At 45.6% G+C, this 18,474-nt stretch overlaps 1 long non-coding RNA gene across 1 annotated transcript; it reads right to left on the reverse strand.

Annotated features, from left to right (window-relative positions):
* Positions 1-6,682: 6,682 nt before the first annotated feature.
* Positions 6,683-12,732, reverse strand: LOC137522711 (uncharacterized). The gene is made up of 2 exons (XR_011022411.1): positions 12,619-12,732; positions 6,683-7,309 (listed from the first exon to the last, which is right to left on the reverse strand). It is a non-coding gene; the product is annotated as an uncharacterized lncRNA (long non-coding RNA).
* Between the last annotated feature and the right edge of the window lie 5,742 nt (positions 12,733-18,474).

An 18,474-nucleotide genomic window follows, 5' to 3' on the forward strand; every position in this document is an offset into this window, starting at 1 on the left:
AACTATACTGAAGCCACCCACACCTAACTGCACTATGCCTGGCTAACTATCCTAAAGCCACCCACACCTAACTACACTATACCTGGCTAATTATCCTGAAGCCACCTACACCTAACTACACTATACCTGGTTAAGTATACTAAAGGCACCCACACCTAACTGCACTGTACCTGGCTAACTATACTGAAGGCACCCACACCTAACTACACTATGCCTGGCTAACTATCCTAAAGCCACCCACACCTAACTACACTATAACTGGCTAATTATCCTGAAGCCACCTACACCTAACTACACTATACCTGGCTAACTATACAGAAGGCACCTACACCTAACTACACTATACCTGGCTAACTATACTGAAGGCACCTACACCTAACTGCACTATACCTGGCTAACTATACTGAAGGCACCCACACCTAACTACACTATACCTGGCTAACTATACTGAAGGCACCTACACCTAACTACACAATACCTGGCTAACTATACTGAAGGCACCCACACCTAACTACACTATACCTGGCTAACTATACTGAAGGCACCTACACCTAACTACACTATACCTGGCTAACTATACTGAAGGCACCCACACCTAACTACACTATACCTGGCTAACTATACTGAAGGCACCCACACCTAACTACACTATGCCTGGCTAACTATCCTAAAGCCACCCACACCTAACTACACTATACCTGGCTAACTATCCTGAAGCCACCCACACCTAACTACACTATACCTGGCTAACTAACCTGAAGCCACCCACGCCTAACTACACTATACCTGGCTAACTATCCTGAAGCCACCCACACCTAACTACACTATACCTGGCTAACTAACCTGAAGCCACCCACGCCTAACTACACTATACCTGGCTAACTATACTGAAGCCACCCACACCTAACTACACTATACCTGGCTAACTATACTGAAGCCACCCACACCTAACTGCACTATGCCTGGCTAACTATCCTAAAGCCACCCACACCTAACTACACTATACCTGGCTAATTATCCTGAAGCCACCTACACCTAACTACACTATACCTGGTTAAGTATACTAAAGGCACCCACACCTAACTGCACTGTACCTGGCTAACTATACTGAAGGCACCCACACCTAACTACACTATGCCTGGCTAACTATCCTAAAGCCACCCACACCTAACTACACTATACCTGGCTAATTATCCTGAAGCCACCTACACCTAACTACACTATACCTGGCTAACTATACAGAAGGCACCTACACCTAACTACACTATACCTGGCTAACTATACTGAAGGCACCTACACCTAACTACACTATACCTGGCTAACTATACTGAAGGCACCCACACCTAACTACACTATACCTGGCTAACTATACTGAAGGCACCTACACCTAACTACACAATACCTGGCTAACTATACTGAAGGCACCCACGCCTAACTACACTATACCTGGCTACCTATACTGAAGGCCCCTACACTTAGCTATCTACTGAAGGTACCTATACCTAACTATACTATACCTGGCTACCTATATTGAAAGGCCGATGTACCTAGCTATCTATACTTCAGGCACCTATACCTATCTACCTATACTGAAGGCACCTATACCTAGCTACCTAAATGTTGGTAGATCTCCTGGACTCGGCAAATTTTAAAGTAGCTCGTGGGCCAAAAAGGTGTGGGCACCCCTGCTCTAGCAGATCCGCAAAATGCTAGAGGTTTTTGAAGCATATTTTCAGAGCGATTCTAGGCATGTTTAGAGAGGTTTTGTAAACATGCCTAGTGTTTTTTGGAGCGTTTTTGTGTAGCAGATTTCATATATTGTTACAGGAAAGCTGTGACTGAACAGCTACTGTAACAAATACTCCTGGAAACCCGCTCTGATCTAGCGTTTTTCCGAGCGGTTTTAGCTTTTCCTATATTTTACATTGAGGCAGAAACACATCTGCAAACCGCAAAAATGCTGCAGGAGCCACGTTTGTGGTTTGCTAAAAACCTCAAACCGCTGGTGTGCACCATCCCATTGAGATACATTAGCCAAGCGTTTTCACAGGAGGCAGCGGTTTTGAAACCGCTACCAAAAACACTTGGGGCCTGATTCACAAAGCGGTGATAACTCAGTTATCACGCCTAAAAGACTTTAGGCATGATAACCTTTGCACCACACTGGTGAAAAGCCAGTTTAGGCGTGATAAGTTTAGGTGTGATAAGTTTAGGTGTGATAAGTTTAGGCATGCTAAGTTTAGATAAGTGTAGATAGCGTGCAAAGTCCCGCACGCAAAGCAGCGCCATTAAACTCTATGCGAAGTGCACCAGACTTTGCTAGCGCAAAACTTTTGATCAGCTGTGCACTGCGGTGCTAACGCAGTTGGTGCTTAAACTTATCATGCCTAAACTTATCACACCTAAACTTATCATACCTAAACTTATCACACCTAAACTTATCACACCTAAACTTATCATGCCTAAACTGAGTTTAGGCGTGATAAAGGGCTTTTCACCAGGGTGCTAACTGTTAGCACCGCTTTGTGAATCAGGCCCTTGGTGTGCACCAGCCCTAAGACTGTGCCAGCACCCTTGCTGTCTGAACAGCGGAGATGAGGCACCAAGAAAATCAGCAGCAGCTCCTTCCAAAGAGCCTTAAAGTGTACCCGAGGCGATATGTGACATGATGTGATAAACGGGTATGTACACTCAGGGCCGGATTACCGACCAGGCAACAAAAGCAGTCGCTTGGGGCCCCATTCAGAGTCAAAGGGGCCCCATTAGCACATAAACCAGCCCTTGCCATCCTGTCAGCGGTGGCTGGATGGTATAATGGTTAAAGGGACTCTGAGCAGTGCAGTAACTATGGAAAGATGCATATCATTTTAAAGCTCTCTTTCTCCTCTTTCCAATGATATCTAAACGGCTGCTCTATGCCTTTTAGTTTTCGATATTTTCGCGATTGAAATTGCGGCCACAGGACGACTTTTCTCCAAAGTCAGCGGTGGCTGGATGGTATAATGGTTAAAGGGACTCTGAGCAGTGCAGTAGCTATGGAAAGATTCATATCATTTTAAAGCTCTCTTTCTCCTCTTTCCAATGATATATAAACAGCTGCTCTATGCCTTTTAGTTTTCGATATTTTCGCGATTGAAATCGCGGCTACAGGACGACTTTTCTCCAAAGTCAGCGGTGGCTGGATGGTATAATGGTTAAAGGGACTCTGAGCAGTGCAGTAACTATGGAAAGATTCATATCATTTTAAAGCTCTCTTTCTCCTCTTTCCAATGATATATAAACAGCTGCTCTATGACTTTTAGTTTTCGATATTTTCGCGATTGAAATCGCGGCCACAGGACGACTTTTCTCCAAAGTCAGCAGTGGCTGGATGGTATAATGGTTAAAGGGACTCTGAGCAGTGCAGTAACTATAGAAAGATGCATATCATTTTAAAGCTCCTTTTCTCCTCTTTCCAATGATATATAAACGGCTGCTCTATGCCTTTTAGTTTTTGATATTTTCACGATCGAAATCACGGCCACAGGACGACTTTTCTCCAAAGTTGGCAGCTCGATTCAGCACAATGCAATGAAATATAACGAACCCAGGGGGATATAATTACAAACATCATGCTGGTAGGTGTGAGGATGTAATGAATTAGTCGTGGGTATGCTTAAAGGCATATCCACAGGCACTGCTTGGAGTCCCTTTAAGGGCTCTGCCGCTGACACAGGAGACCAGGGTTCGAATCTCAGCTCTGCCTGTTCAGTAAGCCAGCACCTATTCAGTAGGAGACCGTAGGCAAGTCTCTCTAACACTGCTACTGCCTATAGGGCGCGTCCTAGTGGCTGCAGCTCTGGCGCTTTGAGTCCACCAGGAGAAAAGCGCGATATAAATGTTATTTGTCTTGTCTTGTCAAATGATGCCGTGCGCTGCTGATTGTCTTCAGAGCCAGGCTCTCCTCCTAGGTCCCCCTCCTGCTACTGTGCGCTCTGCCGCTGCCCACTCCACCCTCCCTTCCCACAGAGAACCACAGCTGCAGCAAGAATGATAGCAGCAGATGGCAAACGCTCACTCACCTATCCATGATCCAAGCAATAGAGATCCCGTCATCTGAAACCCATCTGTCTCTTCTACAGTGCAGCCGCTCGCTCTGAACTTCCTGATTCTCAGATCAGACATGAAGTAGTAAGTAGTAATAGTAGTAGTAACAGAGCGGCAGCACTCTAGAGGAGACAGATGGGCTCCGGATGACGGGACCTCTATTGCTTGGATCGCAATAGGTGAATGTGATTCATATGGTGCTGTCATTCTCCCCCACTGCGGCTGCCTTCTCTGCTGGACTATCGTATTCACTGGGATGGAGGCTGCATGGTGGCTGTCTAGTTTGGGAGGAAATTGGTTGTTCGGTGGTGGGAGTGGTTATGTAATTCTGTCTGGGGAACGGCTTCCGGTTTGGCGGTGTCCAGAGCTTTCTGCTATTGCCAGGCTGGAGATGCAGGGGGAAAGTGCTGCTGCTGTGATATCTGGCGCCCTCTTCACAGGGGTGCCCCAGCCCCTGAGTGCAAATGTCCCAGCCATTCATCTCTCACTCTGCATTTTGCCGCTGCTATTCCCTGCATTGTGCACCCACAGAGGAAAGCGTGCTGTTGCCCATAGCAACCAGTAGCTCGGCTGCCCGGTGTGTGCGACATATTGCTGTGCAGCTGCATCTTCTGATTCTATTACGACATGATGGGGGGGCCCAAATCAGTTACTTTGCTTAGGGCCCCATTTAGCCTTAATCCGGCTCTGTGTACACTACAGTACAAAACATATTACCATATATACTCGCAAGCAAGCCGAATTTTTGACCCCCAAAAAGTAGGCCAAAAGTTGGGGGGTCGGCTTTCTTGCAAGTCATGTGGTCCGCGGTACCCCCCCCCCCCCCGCTCCCCGCGCGGCTGCCGCTGCTATTACCCCCACGGCAGCTGCTGTGATAATGAGGTAGGGAGCCGTAGAGAGAGAGTGGTTCCCATAGTAACGACGATACAGGAAGCCGCTTTTTCCTGATTCCTGCCTCATTCACAGCAGCCGCCGTGGGGTGCACTGCTGTGAATTAGTTACGTGCAGGAGAGGGGAATAGAGGAAGTAGCGCCATCTCAGGTAATAGCAGCGGCGGACATGGGGAGGGGCACTACTTACCCATACTGGGGCGCTATACTGGGCACTATACTAGCTATACTGGGGCACTATACTAGCTATACTGAGGCACTACCTACTCATACTGGGCACTATACTAGCTATACTGGGCACTTTACTAGCTATACTGGGGCACTACCTACCCATACTGGGCACTATACTAGCTATACTGGGGCAATACCAACCCATACTGGGCACTATACTACCTATACTGGGCACTTTACTAGCTATACTGGCGCACTGCCTACCCATAATGGGCACTATACTAGCTATACTGGGCACTTTACTAGCTATACTGAGGCACTACCTACCCATACCGGCACTATACTAGCTATACTGGGACACACTGGGGGGATCACGCAGCCAGCATTTCCTACCCCCGGCTTATATGAGGGTCAATAATTTTTCCTGGTTTTTCAGGTAAAAGTTGGGGGGTCGGCTTATATGCGGGTCGGCTTGCTTGCGAGTATGTACGGTAATAACCAGGCTGTTTTACTTTAATTATTTTGCTGCCTGAAAGAGTTAATTTATAGGCATGAAAGTGATCGCTTCTGTCTTGTCTGTACCTTGTCATGAGTAAAGTAAACATCACTGATAAGCAAATTACAGCCATAAATGTTTTCCTGGCAGAATACAACTTTTGAGAGCAGAGGGAGATAAAATACATTAACTTTTGACTCTGGGATGCTTATTAGGCTGGCAGTGAACAGAGACAACAAAACATTCAATCTGGTTTGTAAATGTCTAAATATAAACTTAATCCAAGGGATATTGAAAAAAAAAGTAATTTTTAGGAGTAGGAGGATAAATACAGTTGCTTATCTCACAAGTTTATTTTCACCTTGGGTTCACTTTAAAGCTGCCTGACTAAACTGTTTGGTTTTGATCATATGATCAAAATTTCAAGACAGGGTTTTTAGCTGCAGAAGTTCACACAAAAGGCAGCATTTAAGCATACTGATTGCAAACTATTAGATTATATTTGGGGATCTTTGCATGAAGATGGGCTTTGCAAACTTGGCTCTCCAGCTGTTAAGGAACTACAAGTCCCACAATGCATTTGGCTTTATGAATCATGACTGTGGCTGTCAGACTCCTGCAATGCATTGTGGGTCTTGTAGTTCCTTAACAGCCAAGTTTGCAGTTCACTAGCCTAGTCTTAACCTCATAACTCATATCTATTTCAAATCTTACATCGAAACCTTAATCTAAAATTAGCACACCCTGACTCCCTGGCACTAACTCAGGTATTCGTGGCTGTCTGCATTCTTACTTCCAATCACTTCCTGTCTGAGAGATTGGAAATGAAGCGAGGAGACTTCCTCTAAGATGTGGAAGTTTCAGCGTTGAGAGTCAGAGTCATTGCAGAAAACTGGCCACTGGAGATCCAACTCTGGGGTTTTAACCATTCCTTACACTATCAAATGTATATGCTATATGGTAACCCCTGTAGCTTTCAATACCCTTCAAGGTGTATGGAAGTATGTGCTGATGTATGTAATAAATTAAGAATGTCAGATTCAGGACGATTATGCAAATTTAATGTTCTGAATTCACTGGCTGCTTGTTTGCCGAATGCCAAAATGTCTGCTTTTCTAAAATGGGGGTAAAAATGGCGACCCCATGTCTTAGGTGACTTTGAAGGGCCTATTCATGAGTACATGCTAAGCAGAATGGAATGTATGGCAATGGTCTCCATAATGAAGGGCAGTACAAATGCTGTTCATCGGGCCAGTGCTTGTCCAGTGTGATGTAACACATCAGAAAACCATTCTTTAGCAGGTGTTTGCAGCGTGATAGCTGACATTCTGCTCCAGGCATTTGGAGTTTAATTCTGATACTGGAGGAGTTTAACACCTTTAAAATGTTAAACAACATACGTGCAAGACACTGACTTTAAGAAAAAAAAAAGGTCTGTGAATGCTGGCCAAACGCACTCCCAATCACGTCAACACTTGCAAAATGCTGTATGGCGCCAGTCAGTAGCTGCTAACAGCAGCCGTTAATGCCAAGTAATGCCCTTTTGTTATCTAGTATTTAACCTAGCATTTTGCCATGCTTTCACTGAATCAGCTCTAGTCCAACCAAGGTTTTAGATGAATTCTGGTGAGGTGAGTCATATTTGGTTCCTTGCGTCTTTTCAGCACTGCAATGGATAAAAGATCTAGAATTACAATGCACAAATTCAAAGGTATTGAGAAAAAACCAACATCGTTAAGAAAAAAAGCAAATTCTTCAATTCAGCCCTATTCATTGACAAACAGTATTTCAGCTTGCTTACCTGGTTTGACTGTGCATGTAAAACAGCCATTTCACAGAAATTCTAACAGGACCTTAGATTTAGGCCAAGGAACCCACTAGGGCATATTTGGCAGCGTTTTGGGATTGCCAGCGATTTCCAAAATTGCTTTGCCAATGAAAGTAAGTGAGGGGGAACCCATTAGAGAGAGTGCAATTAGGGGTAATCGCAACCGCAAGACATGCAGCATTTTGTGCGCGTTAGCTCAATGCAAAGTATATAAGCGCTTCATAAATCGATTATCAAAGTGATTATGCAGCTCCGCTCCCTAAAGGTAGAGGTCACAGGCGCTTCTTTGATTGGTCCTAGAGAAGCACGTATGATTTCTGCCTTTGGGGGCGGGGCTACGGATGGAAGGACGCCGAGTAAGTATAATAAAGTCTTATTTAAAAAAAAAAAAAGAATTGCAAACCGAAAGCTCTGTACAGTTTACTGTACAGCACTTCCAAGCTCGGGGGAATCACAATCGTCCTAGGAATCGTTGCACACATTGCTGTGGCGATTTTAAAGTGGGTTCCAGGCCTTATACTCAGTTATGTCATGGTGTGATTTCAATCACGTTACTAGTTCAGGCATGCAAAGAGGGTAACAGGCTCTCACCAGTTCATCCCAGTTCCACCTGGTGTTAGAAAAACATTACAAGGCAAGTATCAGGGCTCCTAATGAAGTTAGAGTTAGCATAGAGTTAATGTTGGGATTCAGTTTAGGTTAATTTAAGGCTACTGGTTAATGGACTACTATGGTAAAACTTCCTATTCTGGTACTTTAATAGTTATTCATGTATTGGCAGCAACATAAATACCTCATTTATTTTTGTTTAAATTCTTAAAAATCCCACTTTTGACTGTCTGGCAGCTCTTCATGTAGTCAAAGAGTTACTGACAGGGGTCCCCCCCCCCCCTCCTTTACTTAGTGTCTTCCAGTTTGCAAGACTTCTTATAGGCATTACTCCGCTGACCACGGATGCTGACCTGTCAGTACTTGCAGATAAGTGTAGGTTGTTACAGGAAATGAAGAAGGCGACCCCAGCCCGCATTAGCAGTCCTGCTGACAGATAAGAAGTTGTCATATAGTGAACATACTACCTACCATTTCTGAGCATTTGTATACAGAGAACTGTTGTTAAGTAATGCCTTTGTGGGTAGCAGAATGTTTGAATTTTTAATATACAGTGGAGTCCCAGTTATCCAGAACAACAGCCAAAATAAGATGGAAAACGGGAGAGCAGGCATTTGCTGTCAGTTGTCCTGATACCCACCATTCCCCCCTTTCTCCTCTCTGCCCCCATCTTACCTAAAAGCCCCTCGGCAGCCTCTTCCGAGACCCCGGAGTTGGGCTTTACTGCGCAGGTGCTGGCCAAGCTGCGTGCGTTCTATAGTGCACGCTTGCGGCCCGGGAGCTCACTGTGCTTGTGTATGACATCCTGATTATGCCATGCGCTGTAGGACGTGCACAGCATGGCCAGCGCCTGCACAGTAAAGCCCAATTCCGGCAACCTGGAAAAGGCTGCTGGGGGGGCTTTTAGGTAAGATGGGGGGCAGAGAAGAGAACGGGGGAAGCGGTGGGCATCAGGACAGCTGACAATATATGTCTGCTCCCCCGTTTCTCCCTCTTATTTCGGCTATGGTATCCATTAAGGCCAACTTCATAGGATTTTTTGTAGGCTCTGCAGTGCTTAACCTCTTGAGGACTGCAGGGCTAACCCCCCTAGTGACCAGGCCATTTTTAGTAAAATTGGCCACTGCAGCTTTAAGGCCAAGCTGCAGGGCCGCACAATACAGCACACAAGTGATTTCCCCAACCCCCCCCCCTTTTCTCCCCACCAACAGAGCTCTCTGTTGGTGGGGTCTGATCGCTCCCCCCATGTTTTTTTTTTTTTTATAAATATTTATGTCAGTGTTTTTTTTAATAAAAAATCCTGTTTCTTTAAGTTTCTTCCCTCCCTCCCCACAGTCACCCAATTACGGCGATCGGCTGTCATAGGCTTCTGCCTATGAGAGCCGATCGCTCTCTTGTCCCCCGGGGGGCCAGCCGTGTCACACAGCTGATCGCAGCGATGCACCATGTAAATAGATGGCGATCACGCCGTCTAACAGTCTCCCGAGCGGCAATAGCCGCTCGGAGACTGAAGGCGGGGCGGAGCTCCTCCCCCCAAGCAGGAGATGCGCGCGCAGCTTGCGCGCGATCTCCTGCAAAACAGAGCCCCAGGACTTTACGCCAATCGGCGTTAGGCGGTCCTGGGGCTGCCGCCGCGGCCACGCCCATCGGTGTGACGCGGTCGGCAAGAGGTTAAACACTGGGTTCCACGGCTCCACCAAGGTTAATATACTTTCAATTACTGTATTTTAACATTTAATACAGAGTTCATGGTATGTATATAGAGTGGTATTGTACTGTAGCAACTAGGCCTACTTTTAACATTGAGTCTAAAGCAACCAGAAAGCACACTTATCCGGCATCAGCCGATTTCCATTGGTGCCGGATAACTGAGACTCTGCTGCCCTGGTGGGCAAAACCTGATAGAGTGACCACTCCAGCACCTTTTAAGTTTTACTCCTTGTGTATAGGTAGCCCAATACCCCCACCCCCCGTACAGGTAGCCAGAAGAGGGCAAGATGACCTCCCAGAACAGATAGCCAGATGACCCCCCCAGTATAGGTAGCCAGGCCCCCCCCCCCATATGTAACTAAGCATCCAAATTATTTCCCCCAAGTACAGGTAGCCAGACCTCCCCCCCCCCCTTTACTTCCCCCCATGCAGAGTGCACAGCAGAGGATCCACCACGAGGATGCATGTGACCCATCATTCTCCTCCTAGGAGTTCCGCCTCTATGGTGCATCTCTACCAGGTGGCACTGCACCATAGATATGCATAGAGAGGGAGGAGAAAGATGGGTTGTGTGTGTCTTCATGGATCCTAGAGAGGTGAGTGATTAACTTCACCACTTTGCTGTGCATTCTGCATAAGCCCATTTCTTCCCGTCGCAACTTCGCCCTGGGCATGCACCTCAAAACTGTCAAGTGCCCCCTCAGGCATGTGTGCCATAGGTTCACTATGACAGCTCTATACTATGCAGAGCCTTCCATCTACTTAGGTAAGTATCAAACATGAAGTGAATTTCTCACTTCAGGTTTACGTTAGAGGATATCCAAGACAACAAGTTGTAAAAAATAGTAATTACCTACTTAGCTGCAGGGACGGATCTAGGGGGGCAAGCGGGTCTCTTGCCCCAGGCGCAGTTTTTTGAATTCTTAAAAAGGCGGCAAAATTTGGATGGGGAATGGCAGTTTAGGCGCCAAAACCTGGCCTTGCCCCAGGCGCAACTTGGGGCAACTTGGTCTCGATCCTTCCCTGCTTAGCTGCTTAAATTTGCTGGGACGTTTTCTGGTTCCCCCCCATTGTCTCCAGTTGCATGCTAAAGTGTCCTGACCAGGCCCCAACCCTCCCCTGGGTCAGCATACTTGATCCAGAAGCAGAAGACCACTACGGTGACGTAGTGGTTGGCACTCTCACCTTGCTCACTTGCACACTGGGTCCCCAGTTCAAATACCAGCCAGGGCACTATTTGCACAGAGTTTGCATGTTCTCTCCGTGTCAGCGTGGGTTTCCGGTATCCTTTCACATACCAAAAACTTAAGTTAAATGGCTTCCCCCTAAATTGACCCTAGATATATAGACATATGATATATAGAAATATGAGTATAGTAGGGATTAGATTGTCAGTCCATCTGAGGGACAGTTAAGTGACAATACACTCTACAGCGCTGCAGAAGATGGCCCTATATAAATACTAAATAAAAAATACCTCACCTCCTTGCCTTTCTCAGCCCAAACCTGCCTGCCCTCCTCTGCCTAATTCTAACTTTATCTCACCTCCTTGCATTTCTCAGCCCAAACCTGCCTGCCCTCCTCTGCCTAATTCTAACTTTACATCCCCTCCTTGCCTTTCTCAGCCCAAACCTGCCTGCCCTCCTCTGCCTAATTCTAACTTTACATCCCCTCCTTGCCTTTCTCAGCCCAAACCTGCCTGACCTCCTCTGCCTAATTCTAACTTTACCTCTCCTGGCCTTTCCTAGCCCTAACTTGCAAGCCCTCCTCTACCCAATTATAACTTTACATCCCCTCCTTGCATTTCTCAGCCCAAATCTGCCTGCCCTCCTCTGCCTAATTCTAACTTTACCTCACCTTCTTGCCTTTCTCAGCCCAAACCTGCCTGCCCTCCTCTGCCTAATTCTAACTTTACCTCATATCCTTGCCTTTCCTAGCCCTAACTTGCCTGCACTCCAATTCTAACTTTACCTCACCTCCTGGCCTTTCCTAGCCCTAACTTGCCTGCCCTCCAATTCTAACTTTACCTCACCTCCTTGCCTTTCTCAGCCAAAAGCTGCCTGTTCTCCTCTGTCTAATTCTAACTTTACCTCACCTTCTTTCCTTTCCTAGCCCTAACTTGCCTGCCCTCCTCTGCCTAATTCTAACTTTACATCTCCTCCTTGCCTTTCTCAGCCCAAATCTGCCTGCCCTCCTCTGCCTAATTCTAACTTTATCTCACCTCCTTTCCTTTCCTAGCCCTAACTTGCCTGCCCTCCTCTGCCTAATTCTAACTTTACCTCACCTCCTTGCCTTTCTCAGCCTAAATCTGCCTGCTCTACTCTGTCTAATTCCAACTTTACCTTTCCTCCTTTCCTTTCCTAGCCCTAACTTGCCTGTCCTCTTTTTCCTAATTCTAACTTTACATCAACTCCTTGCCTTTCTCAGCCCAAATCTGCCTGCCCCCCTCTGCCTAATTATAACTTTACCTCACATCCTTGCCTTTCCAAGCCCCAACTTGCCTGCCCTCCTCTGCCTAATTCTAACTTTACCTCACCTTCTTGCCTTTCCTGGCCCTAGCCTGTCTGTGCTGAGCTGGACTTCCAGGTTTACAGCACAGACATTTTATCATGAGGCTGGCTGGGATGGATGGACCTCACATTGATATCTGTGGTCTGCGTTCCAGTAGAGGAGAGGATGCAGAATCGGTGGCTGCTTCAACATTTCTCCCAGAAGAGAGCTCTGAGCACAGGATAAAATTTGTCACTACCATAAGATTCCTCTTCTTCATCTGTCAGCAAGAAAAGGGCAGCATTGTACTTTTTTTTCTCTTTAATTTGTTGTTTTACCTGGAAGCAAAAGTGAATTCCACTTGTCAGCTTGGGGTAGAAATGACATTCTCCTTTTCTTTGCTAATCTTTCCTGAAGTAAAAGGTGACACAAACAAAGAATGTGTTGCTTGGCAACTGTGACAGGTACAACATAGCATCCCCTTTGGAAGGGAGGAGCTTCCTTCACTCATCTACCTGTGTTATTCTAACAGGTGACCAGATCTGTATGAAGGATCAGCAGCAGCAGCAAACTGGGATTAGCTCTTGCCTTTAGGTCAGGCCAGATAGTGAAGGAAGGGCTAAATGTGTTGCATACATTTTATCTCATACTCTGCATGCTTTTTCTTCTGTACCTTTTTCAAACTATTCTCACTCCACCCAGATCTCATATTTCAGTATTGGGTGGATGATCACAGGCTTAAAACTCCAGTTTCAATCAGAGATAAACAAGTGATGAGTGGTTATCTTTGGTAATCTAAAAAAATATTGTTCATATTATGTATGGAAAAAAACCTACCCATGTAATCATGCAATAGCACAGCATACATTTACTAACCATTTTCTTACCATTTGTAAGGGCCCTTTTCCACTATCAGCGTTTGCGATGCTGAATCGCTAGGGATGGCTAAATAACAGGAATCGCGGTAAGTATTTTCCAGTACCGCAATTCGATTTTTCAAAAGCACAATCACTCCGCGGAGTGATTGTTACCGCGATTTTATAGCAAAATCGCGATCGCAAACGCGGAAAAAAATTTAGGGACTTGCGCAATCGCTAACATTTGGCCCCCTAAGGGCCCTTTTCTACTAGCAATTGCTAGTGCTTGCGCAAGTCCCTAATTTTTTTCTGCATTGCGTAGCAAAATTGTGGTAAACATTGCTCCGCAGCGCGATTGCACTTTTGTAAAAATCTAATCGAGGTAGTGGAAAATACCTACCGCGATTCCTATGTTATTTAGCAAACCCTAGCGATTTAAAAATCTATAGTGATTTGCGATTTTGCAATTCAGCATCGCAAACGCGGATAGTGGAAAAGGGCCCTAAGTCCTTGTTCACATCATAAATCGCAATCGCTGACACCAGCATTTTTTGATTTTGTGCGTGATTTTTTTTAGCACCTCCTGTTGCTTACCTGCGTGTTGTGATTTTTTTGTAAAGCGCTTTTCGAAGCACTTTTGCAGAGCAATTAGTTTTTTCACTTCCTGATGTCAGTCAGGAAGTGAACTCTTACACCCTGAAATGAATTAATACAATGTATTTAATAATGAAAGAGCTGGGGAAATCGCTATACAAAGCATTTTTTCAAGCACTTTGCGATTTCCCTATACCTTCCATTGAGGCAAATCGACCCGAAAATGGTACAGGCATCACTTTGGTGAGCGGATCGGAATCGAACCGTTCATATGTGAGATTGCACAAGCACTTAGTTTTAGGGCGATTTTAAAAATCCCTGGCACTAGAAAAAAAAGACCGAAAACGCTCTAAGTGTGAACAAGCCCTTAGGCCTTATATGACACAGGCAATGCTGTGATCACCACCAAATATAGTAGTGTATTTTATATGGAAGATCTTTACACATTGATGCAGCATCTGATAATTTGAATTGTCTAATGCGAAGTGATTAAACTTGCCTGTTATTTCCTTTTTTATTGTAGGCTACTTGCACACTTACCGTGTTTTGTAGCTCTCCCCATCCGCAGCTTGTCACGAGGGCAATGTAAGTATGGAAACTTACACACTATGGCGACACAATGCGGTGCGACGGAAGTAGCGAAATCGATGGAGGCCTGCCGCAAACTCTGAAATGTGTTGCCGCATGATCCGTTCCTACCGTATGGAATACACAGCAATGCAAGTCTATGACGGTGTGGTAAGTGTGCACAAGCCGTCGCGGTAATGCCGCGCATGCGCAGGGTGACGGTAATCCAGTGATGTACTTCTAGTCCAGCAAGGAGTTCATCACTGAGCGGGGTGGCATTACACATATCCTGTTGGTGAACTCAGCCGCAGGGTAATATGTATGGGGCAATGGTGCAGTTCGATCATCCTTCCCGGGCTCTCTAGCCACAGGATGATCACACCGCTCACACCACTCAAAATGTGAAACTAGCCTAAATCTTTAACAGCAGTACTTGATTTTTTTTTTATCACTTAGAGATGTCTCGAACGATTTGCCGGCGAACGGTTCCAGGCGAACTTCCGGGGGTTTGCGATCGCGAAGAACCGCTAACTTTACCGGAAGTTCGATTTGCCTCCATAGTGCACCATTAGGGTCAACTTTGTCCCTCTACATCACAGTCAGCAGGCACATTGTAGCCAATCAGGCTACACTCCCTCCTGGAGCCACTCCCCCCTTATAAAAGGCAGGCATCGCCGGCCATTATACTCACTCGTGTGCCTGCAGTAAATAGAGAAGGGACAGCTGCTACAGACTCTCTCATAGGGAAAGATTAGTTAGTGTGAGAGAACGCGGAAAATCCGCCGCGTGTACTGGCGGCAAGGCGGCTGATTCCGCGTCCAGCGCAGCGGTTTGTCCGCAGCAGCATGCGTCTGGTGTGGCTGGGTCTGTTAGTTCACACAGATTGAGGAATACACGCGCGCACTGAGAGGCAGGACCTTTATGACAAACAAGGAGGGATCAGCTGACCAGGTCGGTCAGCTGACCTCAAGACAAGTGGCTATTGGTTGATCGCTGATGGGTGGCGCCGGAGAGTGCTGCCCTATATATAGTCACTGCTGGCCAGTTTCAGGTGGTCTGCCGTTGCGAACACTTACGTGGAAGCACTCAGACCTTAGTCAGATCCCACAGTGTGTTTGAACCAGGAGGACCTTGGAATTCACACTGAGCCAGATTACTTCTGTTTATCATTGTGTTATTATTCAGACTAGTTCCAGGGTGTCAAGACCACGGACCTCACACCCAAGATTAGGGAACTTGTGTTATCATTGTGTTATTATTCAGACTAATTCCAGGGTGTCGAGACTACGGACCTCACACCCAAGCTTAGGGACTTTTGTTATCATTCTGTTATACTTCAGACTAGTTCCAGGGTGTAGAGACCACGGACCTCACACCCAAGACTAGGCATTGTTGATATCTGTTATGACCTACTGCTCTTCTGACTATCCCTCTGCTTTCTGATTCGGTACCTTCGCATATCTGATTATCTGTTGCCAACCCTGCCTGCCTTTGGATACCGAATCAGCCTTCTGTCTCTGTACTTTATCTTTCCGTGTGTTGCCGACCTGGCTTGCCCGACCTAGAGAGCTATCTCTCTCCTTAAGAGATAGTCTCCAGTCCTGCTAGTGACATCCACCTTTCAGGTGTCACTCACTCATAGGTCCTTCCTACCTTCAGCCTGGGACTCCACCCCTTTGGAGGTCTCAGGCTGCTGGAAGGTTTTCGCTCTTCTGAAAAAGCAGTATTGCCCATACTGCCAAAGACCATCTGCTCCTCGGGTGGTCTCACTCAAAGTCATTACTGTTGCACCAAAACACTCACATTACATAGGTGTCCAGAGGTTAGCTATATCTGTATTATTGGTGATTCTGCAGATCATTAATAATCAGATATATATCTGTATTCTTGGTGATACTGCAGATCATTAATAATCAGATTCTCTCTGTGTGCTGACACCGATCGTTACAGTTAGGCTCTTGTAGGCTTCTTAGCTTGCTCCTTGCTGATTCTTATTGCTAAAATAGCACCCCACAACAGCTCTTTTGAGAGCTAATCTTGTTCTTGTGATCTATTTTTTTTTCTCTGTCCCACTGACACTTGTGTTGCATAGACAGCCTTGATAATTCATACTGTGTGTGTCACTGCCAGGCCCAGCACATTCAGTGACTAGCTGTGTGTGTGACAGGTGCACATTACCAATCACTGCATATACCTACCTGTTGTTCACAGTGCACCCACCTACCTACGTGAGCGCACACACTGTCACTGTGCCTGTCCGCTACCTGTCTGTGTGTGACAGGTGCACATTGTAATACTCATTACTGCATATACCTACCTACCTGTCATTCACAGTGCACCCACCTACCTACGTGAGTTGAGTGCACGCAATGTCACTGTGCCTCTCCGCTACCTGTCTGTGTGTGACAGGTGCACATTGTAATACCGATTACTGCATATACCTACCTACCTGTTGTTGCATACTTTTCACTTGAATGGATGGCAGACTTGCCCTCCATAACAGATTCTCGTTACAGGTAGTACAGTCTATCAGTGTCATCTACAGCAGGGCCTCAAAAGTCCTCCTTTTGGTCACTACCTCGGGACATGCATGCCATGCCTGCTGCCTTCCTTGGATGTGTGGTAGCCGTTCCTGCTCCTTTGCCCACAGCGTGCCTGCTGCCTTCCTTGGATGTGTGGTGGTGGTAGCCGTTTCTCCGGACCGGAATCGAACCAGGATTCCCCAGCCATTACCAGTGGTCACTCACAATGGCAGACTTGCCCTTCATAAAAGATTCTCGTTGCAGGTACTGAACAGCAAGCAGAACAAGTATTTAAAAAAATAGATGTAAGCTTTAACAATGGTAGAGAAACAATCATTGAAAGTTGATAAGGCAGTCAGACATTACCTGGCTTCACTGAGTGAGGAAGAGCAATCTCGTCATGGTGCGCACCAGTCCAGTATGGCCGTCACTACGCAAACAGCTGTTTGCGGTGCGTTACACAGTGAGTTTGGTGTGTCAGTGTGAAGCAGTACTCTAATTACACTCCCTGATTGATGTATACACATGCAAGATGATTTAAAGCACTTTAGGCCTGCAATTTAACATTCAATGTGATTTCTGCCCTTAAAACGCTGCTTTGCGCCAAATCCAGATTTTTCCCCGGGACTTTTGGCATCTATCCCACTCCGCCATGCCCCCCTCCAGGTGTTAGACCCCTTGAAACCTCTTTTCCATCACTTTTGTGCCAGCATAAGTGTTCCTATTTTTCAAAGTTCGCCTCCCCATTGTAGTCTATTGCGGTACGCGGAAGTTCACGCGAACCGAAAATCGGAGGTTCGGGCCATGTCCATTATCACTTACTTATTGACTAAGTACTTCTCAAAAATATATATTTTTTAAATTATGTGGACATTTTTATATAAAGGTTTTTTGAAAAAAGTCATTTATGAATATTTAGTATTTTTTCAGTGCAGATGCTCATCTGCGCTATCAGTGGTAATGCCTGTGTTGCGTTTTTAGATTTTCTCCATGTTTGTGTGAGTTTTTCTCTGGGCACACTGGTTTCTTTCCACATCCTTTCCACATCCCAAAAACATAACGGTAAGTGAATTAACCCCCCCCCCCCCACACACACACACACACAGTTTGCCTTAGATTATTGTTGGGACATTTCACAATGATAATGGTAGGTATCAAGGTGGCCACACACAATATTATAAAATGGTCCAATTATGGCAATTCAATAAAAATGACTAGTTGTAAAGAAAAAATCAAAAGGTTTCTTTTTTATTTGATCAAGAAATTTGATCAAATTTCCCTTTTTTTTATTGATATAAGTCGATCCGGAGTGGCTGATTTTTTGGGTATATTTCCATGAAAATTAAATGGTTTGGCATTGATTGTCAATTTCTTGGTTTAAAAACCCAAGGAATTTTTCAGGGTTTTCAATCATTTTTTTTTAACTTTTATAAATGACAAAAAACCTCACACGTGTGTGATACATTGATCAGGTTTTCCAAATGTTACAATCAATCAGAAGAATTGATTGCAATTCTGAAGTTGTACAAATATATAATAAATTGTGTTGTGTGTGGCCACATTTAGACTGTAAGCTCCTCTGAGACACAGTTAGTGACAGGACTATGTACTCTGCATAGTGGTGGGAAAAATGTTGGTGCTATATACTGTAAAT

The sequence above is a fragment of the Hyperolius riggenbachi genome, chromosome 6, assembly GCF_040937935.1.
Source record: "Hyperolius riggenbachi isolate aHypRig1 chromosome 6, aHypRig1.pri, whole genome shotgun sequence".
NCBI lineage: Eukaryota > Metazoa > Chordata > Amphibia > Anura > Hyperoliidae > Hyperolius > Hyperolius riggenbachi.